Raw genomic sequence first — 12,710 nt, forward strand, 5'->3', positions numbered from 1 at the left:
CTCCCAATGATGAGTCACCCACAACCTGCACTGGACAATCTGTTCCAGTGTATCACCACCCTCATCATAAAGAACTTTTCTCATGTCCAAACTGAGTCTACCCTCTTCACTTTTGAAACCATTGCCCTTTGTTATGTTGCTACAGACCCTGGTAAAAAGCCTTTTTCCACTTTCTTATCAGACTCTCCTAATAAATGAACGCCTGTCTTCCTCCATTTCTGGAAAGAAAAGCACCAGCTTGAAGCCTTTCTGTTTTTAAGTATTTCTTTTGTACCTGCTATAGAGAAGAAAACAAAAGAAAATACAGGAAAACCTTTTTAGTTGCAGGTTTCTTTAATTTAATAGAAACCACCAATGCTGCCTTCTAGCATTGTGACCAAATGCTGTCTCTGAGACTATTTAGGAAGAAGCATTTGCAGAGGTGTGCTTGTGCCCTGAAGATATCTTTAATATTCTTTAATTTCCCCTGTAATTACTGACTTCTCATTTTGCTATCATTGCATCTACTTGAGATCCCCAGGGAAATTCCCCAGTTATTTCCAGCCCATCTTAAGCTGAGGCTACCCAAGTCCTCTGCAGTAATAGCTTCAGAAGGCAAACAAAACAGTGCATGAATTAAACAGAATTTAAGCACGGTCTACATCACTGAATGCTGGGGCTGAATGTGTCAAACCACTTAACTTTCCCCTCATTCTTTGTTGGGGGGTTCAATACAGTCCAAACAATTTCTCTCACCTGTGACATGAATCTTGGTGAGTCTTCTCCTGGGCCACCTCGCAGCTCAGCGTGGCATTTTGAGTCAGTACAGCCTTCACCTCCTTTTGTACCTTGTCCTTGTTTGTAAACACGTCTTCTTTCTCTGCAGGGACATCACAACAGTCACACCGTTTTGCTGTAGTCTGCTGCAGAGCTAACTCCAGTTCCCCATTTTCACTATACTTGCCCTTCACAGGGAGCATCGTGATGCCTCATTAAGACAGGAAAACACTTTTCCCTCTATTTTGCCTTGGGAAATGATAGGCATATCATTTCATATCATTTCATATCATATCATATAATTTCATATCATTTCACATCATATCACAAAGCTAAAGATTTTACAGTCTGACAGCAGATTTGGACATGAGATTTAGAACACCTGCATGCACTGCTGAACCTCCTCCCTTCTCTTTTTTTCTTCTCGTGTCTCTCTACATTTCCAGTAAATCAGAAGGGAACAGCCCTCTAGAACAGGTTGCCCAAGGAGACTGTGGATGCTCCATCCCTGCAGGCATTCAAGGCCAGGCTGGATGTGGTTCTGGGCAGCCTGGGCTGCTGCTTGGCAACCCTGCACATAGGAAGAAGGGGGCTGGAACTGGATGAGCACCGTGGGCCTTTGCAACCCAGGCCATTTATGAGTCTGATTATTGGCATTTTCCACCTCATTGTGTCACTCAAATTTTGTAACCAGATCTCTTCAACCACCTCTCCTTTTCTCACTCCTTGCATGCCTGGTGTGCTCTTGCACTGTAACCCTGCAGACACCAGCTGACTACAAGAGCTGCACAAGTTACCCTCCTTGCCTATGGTTTGTTGCAGTAATTCATTCCTGGATGTAAAAGCACACGTAGAACAGTGTTGCTATGACACTAGATGACAAAGAAAGTCCTATAGCCAAAGTGTTTTGCACCAGAGAGGCTGTCAGTTGATCCTCCAAATGCAAGACACACCAAATGAAGCGTTCCTTTATCTCTGGGATTCCAAGCATTTTCTCACCTCTGACTTTCACTTGGAATGTTGCTTTGTCATCTTTTGTTTCACAGCTGTAGCTCCCTCGGTCTTTCAGGGTCACATTTTTGACCATGAGATTGTGGTGCGTCCCCTGGGAGATGATGGTTGTCCTCTGGTCCTGCTTCACCTCTGTTTGATCTTTCTTCCATACGACAGCTCCGCTTGCAGCTGACACCTCACACACCAGCTCCAGGTCTTCAGAAGGACTGACTGATATTTCTGGAGTCGTTTTGGACTTGTTGACAGAATTAATGGCTTCATCTGAAGAAAAAAAGAGAAAGTGGTTTACATCCTGACTCAGGCTTATTCAGCACAGCATTAAGATACAGTTAGAACTGATTGTAATGTCTATGCTCATTACATCTGGGGGATCGAGTTTCACCTCTGGAGGTACTCACATACAAACGTGTGCTTGATTCTCCTGTGTAAGGAAAGAGTAAGTTCTATGCAGACAGTTCTTATTTCTTTTAATCAATTCTGTATTCTGCACATGTTCTTCTGAAGCTAAAATGAAGGCAGATAAGTAACGTGTTTGCAATACATGAACAAACCAATTCAACACCTTGTCTCTAAGCTAACAAGCAGCGTTTGATGAGCACATCAGTATTTCATGCCCTTCATTCCATCCAGACAGAACCTGCCTGAGGAGCAAGCTGATGGCTGTCAGCTACAGGCAGACCTAGCTTAGTATTGCATTTCTTAGAGCAACAACTGTCGCTTTCAGTCACTGAATATACCAAGGACAATTGCTATGCCAGGTACATTTATGGCATCAGTGAACAAATAATGCGTTAAAAATTGTAATAGACAGGAGACATCTATTCTTTTAAAACTAGGTGACCAAAGAACAACAGTCCTTCTAGAGTCAAGCTGTTAAGAACTAATAGCACCAACCAATATCACGTAGATTGATTACTTCCCTGCCCTAAGACCATCTTGTGACCATTTGGTGCTCCTAATTAAGCCCTCTTGATGACTTTTTTGTCTGAGCCACGTGACATTTTGTGATGAGTTACTGCTAGTGTTCCCTTAACCCAACACCAAAGTAGGAGGTATCCATTCTCAGGGAATCATGCAGGCTTCCTCTGTATTTGATGCTCAGAGACAGCCCCAGAACTTTTTAAATCTTAGCTTAGCTCTCATCCAATAATGTTCATCAAACAGTGCAACTTGTCCTTTTGGGATGCCTTTGTTCTGCATCAACCAGTTCCAACGGAGTCTTCTCTGCTTGTTTTAGATCAGTTTGTCAACAGATAAAGCCAGGGGCTTTGAATTACAAAGTGAAATTGCAGAATGCATGATTCTCAACCAAACAGAACGGGAGGTGGGATGCAGGGTGAATACCTGAGCCAACACCACCTGCAAGCAATCCTTCAATATCTTAGGATTCTCTAGCCACCCCAAATCCAATGTTGTGCTTGATCTATCATCTCTGCTGAGTTTTTAGCTAGCTGATGGTGAGCATCATGATGGTGATGGGTGAGCAGTCGGACTAGAGGGTCTTAATCAACCTTAAGGATCCTGTGATCAGAGGAATGTGAATGTGCTGTTAGATGTCACAAGCGCTGTACTGCAGCATGAGCATACACAGCGAAAGGCTTTCAGTAGAGCTTCAGTTCATAAATGAGGACTGGGTTATGGAAAATAGGCTCAAGATATAAAACAGAAAACAGATCTTAACGCCAGGTTCTGTGAATGCAGCCAGCTGAATTTCACAGATATTGAATTTCAATGACAATTTCTTGTGTTATTTTACCCTCCAGCTCCACCCTGAACTGGAACAGGTCAGTGACAAGCATTACTCCTCCAGGCTTGACCTGACAGTGCTTTACTTGCACTATGAGCTAATGGCTGTGCTTACAGCACCTCAGGGAGACACCTCAGAGATCACAACATCCTTTGGGTACAGCAGGAGACACTCAACTCTCCAAATGTGGAGTTTAATTTGTCAGAAGAGGAGACAGGATTCCCATGCTAATAACTTAGGACCATTTCAGTCAGAGGTTTAAAGATGATGTAAGTGCTGAGGCAATTCTTGAACTAGAAGAATGAAGCCCAGATGTGAGGGCTCAAGTCATGACTCCAGCGTCAGTTGGAGCTAAGGCTGTCCTGAATTCATCACAACACAGTTACATTATTTGCTCATCCTGTGGATTTGCATAGGGACAACAGTAAGGTCAGAATTGCTTCAATAGAGCTATGCAATCTTTGTCCTAAATACTGGAAACCCACAGGGCTGGACAAATAAAATGAATTAAGTCTGAAGTGCTTTACATGGATTGTGATCCTATGTTTGCCTCACAAACTTACCTGAGACTTTCCAATCAAAAATCAGAGTGTCATCTCCAATTTTGCAGATGTTCCCTCGTCTTCTTTCGTTACAGCTGAAGCCACAAGCTTATGCAGTTTCCCTTTATCTTCCATTGTGAATTTCTTACTGGTCATGATTTCTTTGCCATTTTTGTACCACTTCACCATGACATTGGCTTCAGAGGTCTCAGAAACAAATTCAGCGTGTTTTCCAGCAACGGCCCTGATAACTCCTCCAGTTGTCTCTTTGTTTATGAAGTCTGCAAGTGCTGAAACAAAATATGGACACACAAAATATGTATGATGGTAAAGAACTGCAGGGACATTGGTGACCATGAGGCATTCATTTATCATAAGACCAAAGATACACGTTTAATCCCAGTTCTAATTGCTGGATTCTAATTCAGAAGCCGGCAAATTGGCAGCTTTTATAAACCACGTACCAGATTACCTTATCTCCACAAGTTGAAGGACATACACTGTACAGGGGACAGAGCCAAAGGAAGAAGCCCAAGTTGAGACAGCACAGTCAGAGCTGCTAAAATCAAAGTCTGGATTATGCATGCATTTGTTCTGCAGTTCCAAGAACACGCATGGATAATACAAATTCAACAACGTTCTACAGAATGCCTGTATTTAGGAGCTCGAGAGCCAGCTGATGGACACTGGGATGCCTGAGATCCTGTAAATACATTTAACTCCGCCCTATCATACAGTCAAATTTCATTCATTTTTTCAGGAACTGTCTCTTATCATTGTAGTCCCCTCACCACTGCTGGATGTGAGCCCAGCCACACAAAAGCAGCTGCTGGTTTTCAATGCAGATACTGCAGTAAGGAGAAACAGCCTCCGGACTGGACCAGCTGAGCGTGGCCCTACCAGGATTTGCTCCAAAGGTCTTATTACCAGTAGTGCTTCCTGCTGAAATACATGGGGGTCCTCCTTTGATTCCAACCCCAACCCACCCCACCATGCCCCCTGATAACATCCATCAGGGCCACATCTCCACAGTTCCTCAACACCTCCAGGGATCCCACCACCTCCCTGGGCAGCCTGTGCGAGTTCCCCACCTCCCTTTATGGGATAACACCATCTCCTCTTCCCAACCTCCCTGAAAAGGATGGATGTTGCTGAGATCTCTGTTTTTCCACCAGCATGGATCACAGGTTGAAAGGTCTGGAAGGAAGAGCACGAAAAGAGTTTCATCCACGTGCCTTCTCCTTCCTTAGTAAAACCAGTGTGAAACTGCAGCCACGTCAGGCTGAAGGAGACGTCTCAGATGTCCTGCCTGGATGCAGGAGCTCACGTGTCAGAGGATGTCTGGCACGTCAAGTCTCATGGCAGTGCAGTGCATGACAAACTGCAACAACACTTTCCTGTGGGCTCCTTTGGGCACGAGGCCCAGCGGGTGACACACCTCTGGCTGCAGCTCTTCAGAGCCTCCCAGCAGCCACGTGATGCCCATGGGAGAGACACAGCTGACCCGCACAGCAGATGATTTACCAGCTAGCTCTGATTTACAACAAGAGAAGATACAAGTGGCGATGCTGAATGGTGAAATACTGCGAGTGTGTGGCATAGGTATAAGATTTGTGAGCCTGAGGATGTTCAAAGTCAGGATGGACAGGGCTCAGAGCACCTGATGGAGCTGCGGTGCCCCTGTTCATTGCAAGGGAGTCCAACTAGCTGACCCTTAAGGGTCTCTTCCCTATCTATGAGATACACAAAAGCTGATTCTGCAGTAACCAAGCTACCAACAGCAGCTGTTTGTCATACAGCTTGCCAACACAGATTTTAAAATAACAGCATTGATTACTCATTTGATAGTCACATTACAGTGCAAAGCACATGGAAACGTCCATCAGCTAATTCATTTAATTCTTTGGGCAGACCTGCCAGTATGAAATATTATGCTAACATGACAGAGAGAAGAAAAGCAAAATTAAGACTAGCTGACAAGCCGTGGCAGGAAGTTCTGCTCTCCATCAATTTAGTCCCATTATTCAATTCTGTTTGGAGATGTCTCCATGACTCTCTGGAGTTTGTTCTTTGAGAAGAAGCAATTAAGTAAGCTCTCCAATGCCAAAGTGCATACACTACTCTAAGCCTTTCTTGTTTCTCCATGGATCAACAAGGGTGACAAGCCAGCAGAAGATGATGAAGAGCCTCATCATGCAAACTCATGCATTTTATCCCCCTCACAGATGCACTGACAACTTACAGCATCATCCATTGAGACGTTGTGAATTTTCAGGGTGTGTTTCTTCCCCACAATGTGCAGTTCATATTTTTCACTGGCCTTGAGCTCCTTCCCATCCTTCATCCACTCCACAGTAGCGCCTGTGTCTGAAAGCTCAGCCTGCAGTTTGGCTTCCTCACGCAGCCGAGCGGAGATCTTTTCTACATCTTTGCTCTTATTGGTAAATCTCACTGCAGCACCTGTCAGGAGCAAAGGCCTCGTTAGTTCAATTTAGATCAGGCTAACGTGGTCAATGTTTGCTGCAACATCTCTGAAAAAGTATCACCTTCTGTTCCTGCACTCATCATTGTGTCAGTGCTGAGCAATTCAAGATATTTCATTTGGTCTTCTTGCCGGATTTACTAAGTAAAAATCAACCAAACATCTCCTTCTACTGATTAAGAATGCTCTAAACATGCTTCTGCAGAGGTTTCCACCCAATGACAAACAGGTCCTCCCATCATGAATGTTTATTTGTTCTATTTTGTCATGCAAAGCTGATTGATAGAGATATTATTGGAATGATTGCTCCCCTACTTCTAAACTATTCCAGTGCAGTCAGAAAGGCTGTCTGAACCTGGAGCTGAAAGTACTGCTCTATGGTGATGCAGTGGTAAACCTGGTGACTGAATGCACTGGCCAATAGCTGTGAACTGCAGACATTCATCAGCTGGCATGAAGCAATCTGGTTCAGATACCAAGCAGCTGGGTAGATTGGCTTACCCTACACTCAGTGCTATCATGTTTAGGTCATTACCGGGACTCACGTCAGTCCATGGGATGCAATTTCAGGTATTTGGTACAGTCAGTGAATGCCTGCAGCCCCAGTTCTAATCATCAGATCACAGCAACTATGCCTTGACTGTAAGAGGAAAGGAGAAGGATCAAAGCAAATACCTCTCACTCTCATCTTGGTGCTGACATCAACATTTTCGGCAACAAATTTCACTTCTGGTCCACCATCATTCTTGGTGATGTTCTTTATGATTAGGCTGTGAGTAGTTCGGGTTCTCTTGATGATGCAGGTCTCGCTTTCCTGTAAGACTTTACCACTGAGGTACCAAGTGCTGCAACACATTGTTGTAAGATCAGTAGTAAACATGGCATCCCCTCCAGGTACAGCTTCACCAGCTGTTAGGGGGGATTTCACAGCCAGGACTGGTTCTGAGGAAGAACAACATGGATGTCTTAATGCTCTTTAGATGCAAGTCTGGTATCTCATTTAGAGATGGAAGATTAAATCATAGGGACATTTCTACTTCTCCCTTTGCATGAGTGCTGGAAGAAGCACTACTATGCTTAAGATCTGTTACAGAAAGTTCTGCCTCTTGCACATGTGTGATATCAAAAGATAAGGATATTCATGTCTCTGTCACAGAAACAGAACTTGTATCACTTTAGTGGTAGCTGGAGGTTGACAGGAGAACTAGTAATAAAGGAAAGCCTTTGGTGTGTTAATGCACTACTATCCTTAAAGTCAAAGGAAACATCTTTAGGGAACCAACACAGCTGCTCAGCACACACTGACCCATTTCCATTGGGGTTTTTGTGCTTACCAAGGTGCACGCTCCCTGGGAATTCCAGAGACGGGCTCTGTCCATGAGTATTGACTGCAGACACTCAGAAATGATCATCAGCCTCTTCAGACAGATTGCTCACCGTGAACTCTGGGACGGGGACATGAGACTCGTGGCACCTCACCCACGTGAAGCCAGTTAGTTTCTTGCATTCCACGACGTAGCCATTGGTTGGAATGGGGCGGTGCATCTTCGGAGGGGACCATGCCAGCGTCACTGAGGTTTCTGTTTTATTTTTCACCACGGGGTCAGCTGGGGGCTGGGTGGGAGGTTTTCTGGGAGCTGAACAGAAAGAAATACAGAAATATTAGCATAAGGTCATGTAGGCTGGAAAAGACCTTCAAGATCAGCAGACTCAACTTTCAGCATGACCTACTGAGTCCCACCATTAACTACTGTGCTACCTGAGGACATACATGACAAGCTTATTCCTGCAGGTATTTGCATAGTGAATATATTCACCCTCTGGTTGCTTTGGAACATTTTAGAGGTTAAAATCCCATCAGACTTTTTCACCGTGTGCAGCCACTGATACAGGCAGGAGGCTGGGAATTACCTGATGGGCTCTAGTTACAGACTACTGACACAGTAAAGGATTGATTTCATTTCATTTTGGCCATCAAAAAGTTTGGAGTCTGGTTTAAGTCATCCATCTAGACTCCAATTATAATCATATGGAGAACAGCGCATTTAGGAGAACTCATCTCATCTTAATAAACCTGAATGAAATCACAGAATCATAGGATCACGGGAGGGCTTGGGTTGGAAGAAACCTTCAAGATCATCCAGTTCTAAACACCCTGCCATGGGCTGGCTGCCCACTAACCAGCTCAGGCTGCCCATCACCCATCCAACCTCGCCTTCAACACCAAGGACAGGCATCCACAGCTTCTCTGGGCAGCCTGAAATGGAAGCAATGAGCCACATGTTGAAGATACTCAAACATTCATGACTGTAGAGAGAGCCAAATACTCCATACATATTGCCTGCCTGGTCAATGGTATTAAAATGCCAACAACAGACTCATCCAGCTCATTGAAAATGGTGTGAACAAGGCGTACAGGATTCTTCCAGCAGCGAGTTAGATCTGCAAAGTGTAAAAATAAGAAATCTCAATGCAATGCAATTTTCCCTCATAACATAAATAGACACATAACTGTTTTGGGGTGCACTGTTACCAGCCTGTCAGTTGCTGTTGGTCAGTGCTGGATGCCAAAGGTCCCACTAACACAGCATGAAGCCGAAAGCTAGACGCTGGAATCAGATCTTTTGACCTTACCATCAGAAATCGAGATGTCATATTTTGCTCAGAGGTGCCTGCTTGTAGGAGGGACAGCTTCCGAGCTTTTTCTGCTCCAGGAACCAGCTCCAGCTTCAGGATTTAAACAGCAGTCAGAAATTAAACTGAGCTTTGTCACCTCCATCAAACAGAAGGAGTGGTTGGGTGGTACAGCTTTCCAAATCACTTAGAAACTGGCACAACAATCAGATGCCTACCTTTTCTTTTTGAACTTGTTAATACATAGAGCTTAATAGCATCAGAATGCCCCAAGCACTTCAGATAACACGACAGCTGTAAACCCTTCTTTCAGGATTTCTTTGTTTAACCACTGAGTAACTGTAATTCAGTGGTGCTGGTGGGAGAAGGGAAGTCCTAATCTTCCCAGATGGTGAATAGAGCTGATGTTCACATGCAGACTGGTGCTGCAGCACAGCCAGAAACCACTCATTTGGGAAACACAGCACCAAGAAAATAATGGGAATAGCTTCATAAAATCAGGCAGCTTCACCCAAATTTCATGTCAGGTCCATTATTCTTCCTATTTTCAGGAAGAAAGGTTTTCCCTTTTTCTTGTAATTTTATTTTCTTTTCCTTTCATGCAAGCAGCTTTGTAGCTTACAAATTGTTTTCTATTCACCTCCTGGTGTGGACAAATCACACAGGTTTGACTCCATGTTTTACATAGTTAGCATTTTATATTTGTTCCAGTATGGAACTGTACAGCCATAGAATGGCCTGGGTTGAAAAGGATCTCAAAGATCATCCAGTTCCAACCCCCTGCTATGTGCAGGGTCGCCAACCACCAGACCAGGCTGCCCAGAGCCACAATCCAGCCTTTCCTCATAGGAGAGCTGCTCCAACCCTCTGATCATCACAGTGGCCCCTCCTCTGGACCCACCCCAACAGCACCACAACCTTATTGTCCACAGAAAGCATATAACCCTCATTCAATTGCCCTTCCACTCAGCTTAGAGCACTACTAAAACCAGCATCTTCACCTTAGCTCATCACACTGCTGCAGTTCCTTTTACAAGGATTTCACTGGCAAAAATTAAATCAAAGCCATCACAAGGGATTTAGCACAGTTACGTGTTACTGGCTACGAGAGCTGTCAGCACAGTCACCTGTCAGGCTTTGCTGCTGTTCTCTTTATGTAGAGGCACAACAAGGTTCAGACACCTCACAGTGCAATTCTCACTTGGACTGTAAAGAAAAAGGAGGCTTGAAAAGCAGTGTGTGGAAAACAAAGAAACAAGAATTAGAACAACAGTGGGGCCATGGCACTTGTAGGAATTGTTCTGCCTTTAACAGCAGAGCTTTTCAAGAAGTATGAGGGCATTGCAAACCAGACCAGTTTGGACAGATTAACAACTGCAAGTAGTGGGTTCCAAAATTCCAGACATGAAATCAAAGATAGAAAAACTCTTCACATTTTCATCTCCCAATTTTTCGTACATTGTGCATTACAGTGCAAACAAGTCTTCACATACAACTTGGAAGCTAAAGACAAGTCTGACAAAACAGACTGCACAAAAATGATGGATAATTAACAGAGCAAATTGCTCTTTCAAAAACAGAGCTTATGTCTTCTGGTCATAACACTTCAGAAGCCTCAGAGGCTTCTTCTCCTTTGTATATTTTCATTAATCTTAGATTTTGTTTTCATTCAATGTGACCTCACTAAACAAATATTGTCTAAGACCATGAGTATCACATAAATGTGCAGATCTCAAGCTGCTCACTTATCTAGTACCCTTGGCATGATGCTTTATTTTCCTCAGCTGATCATCTAGATTGTGCTTGTTGATTGTGCAACAACAGCCTGTTGGTCTCGATTACCTGTGAGAGGCTCTAAATTTGGCCAGGAAAAATCATTTGAGGACAAGTAATTCTCTTGGAATCAGTAAGGCAGTCTTCCCATTCTTTCTTACCAGCACCCATCTTACATGTTAATAAAGGATTCTGGAAATCAGTTTGAAGATCAAGAAACAATTCAGTTCAAGCATATGCAATCACAGGATTTGTACGTCACCTGCAAAAGTCATTTTATTCTATCCACAATCTCATCCTACATGCAGTTCCTTAGAGGGTTCCTTAGGCACACCAACCCCATGCTCCTATTACAGACCCTTGCATAAGACAGGTGATATACCTACAAGATTATCTACAGCTTAGACTACAAAAACAGGGAGTCTAGCTAGAGAAAATTATCTACCTGTGCTTCTGAGCAATCTGTTAACCACTCTCATACAGTTCAGGCCAATCCAAACAAGATGCAATGACATGTCAGCCACAGAAACAGCTTGATTTTAAGGAGTTTGTTTGGACAAGCCCCTGTTGCATACGGTGGTCAAACATGCATTACTTGGGGGCACATTGTATTTGATTTAACACATCCTCTTACCTGTGGCTTTGCACAGAGTCCAAAGTCTACCAGCTTCAAATTGTCAATCAGCAGATTTTCCCGGTGGATGAGAAAGCAGTCAGGAATGATTTCCACCCAAATGCCCAAGGAAACATCTTTTCTCTTATTTCCTGCTGTGGACAGTGGTTCCCAGTCTACTCAAAGCTCGCTCGCTCTCGCTGTCTCAGAGATCTTCACTGACTGCTGGCAAGTTCCCATCATCCAATATCCCAGGTGGGAAATACTAGCTTGTATCTGTTGGAAAGGACCTGGGGACTAGGAGGACAAGTGGTGAGAGACCACAGGCTGAATGCAAGCCAGCAGTGTGCTCTGACAGAAAAGAAGTACAACAAGATCATCAGCTGCATTAAAAAGCAGCACAACCAGACCAGGACAAGTCATTCCTGCTTCAACACTCATTGCACCACATCTACAATACTGTATCTGGTTTTTGGCCAGGAAGGATAACAACCTGAAACAAACTCTGAAGCAAGTTCTATGGATGACCTCCAGCCTGTGCAGGGGGCTGAAGCTCCCACTCAGAGAAGAGAAGCTGGGGAGAAAGATCTTTGCGACAGAAAATCCATTGGATGGGGCCAGAGGAATGCATCTCACCCCACACCCTCTGTATAGCCACCATTTGTTTAAAGGATCACTCTTCCTTGAGGCACAAAACTAGAGCAGGTTACACAACAGACTGACACCACAAGGGCTTCTCTCGAGATACAAACTGCAGCAAAGAGCATCACAAAAATGTGAAACCAACACTCAGATCAGATCTGTGTCTCTGCTCCGCTCATTAGGAGCATCATGTTTTACTCCCCTTTCAGAGGAAGATACTTCTTCAAGGATAACAAAATCCAGCTCAGCTACAGAACACAGTACCACATAGCAATAAATATCTAACATTTCCTGTAGGGAAAGAATCCTAAGCACAAGTTATTGTCTGAGTTTCAGCTGGGACTGAATTATCTTCTTCAGTGTCTGATATAATACTACGTTTTCATTCTAGAGAAACAATGGAGATAGCGCAGTGATGCTTACAGTTGCTGCCAGGCAGCGTTGTACAGAGCCACAGTCAATCTCAGCTGAGAGCCCAAGGAAGTGAGAAGGAACAGAACTAGGACA

At 44.0% G+C, this 12,710-nt stretch overlaps 1 long non-coding RNA gene across 1 annotated transcript; it reads right to left on the bottom strand.

The window, feature by feature from the left end:
• Positions 1–1,714: 1,714 nt before the first annotated feature.
• LOC146753207 (uncharacterized) lies at positions 1,715–6,514 on the bottom strand. Its single transcript, XR_014940167.1, has 3 exons — positions 6,302–6,514; positions 4,081–4,349; positions 1,715–2,031 (listed from the first exon to the last, which is right to left on the bottom strand). It is a non-coding gene; the product is annotated as an uncharacterized LOC146753207 (long non-coding RNA).
• Between the last annotated feature and the right edge of the window lie 6,196 nt (positions 6,515–12,710).

This window comes from Coturnix japonica, unplaced genomic scaffold (genome assembly GCF_054131305.1).
Source record: "Coturnix japonica strain WE unplaced genomic scaffold, WE-NBRP24 Scf039, whole genome shotgun sequence".
Taxonomy (NCBI): Eukaryota; Metazoa; Chordata; class Aves; order Galliformes; family Phasianidae; genus Coturnix; species Coturnix japonica.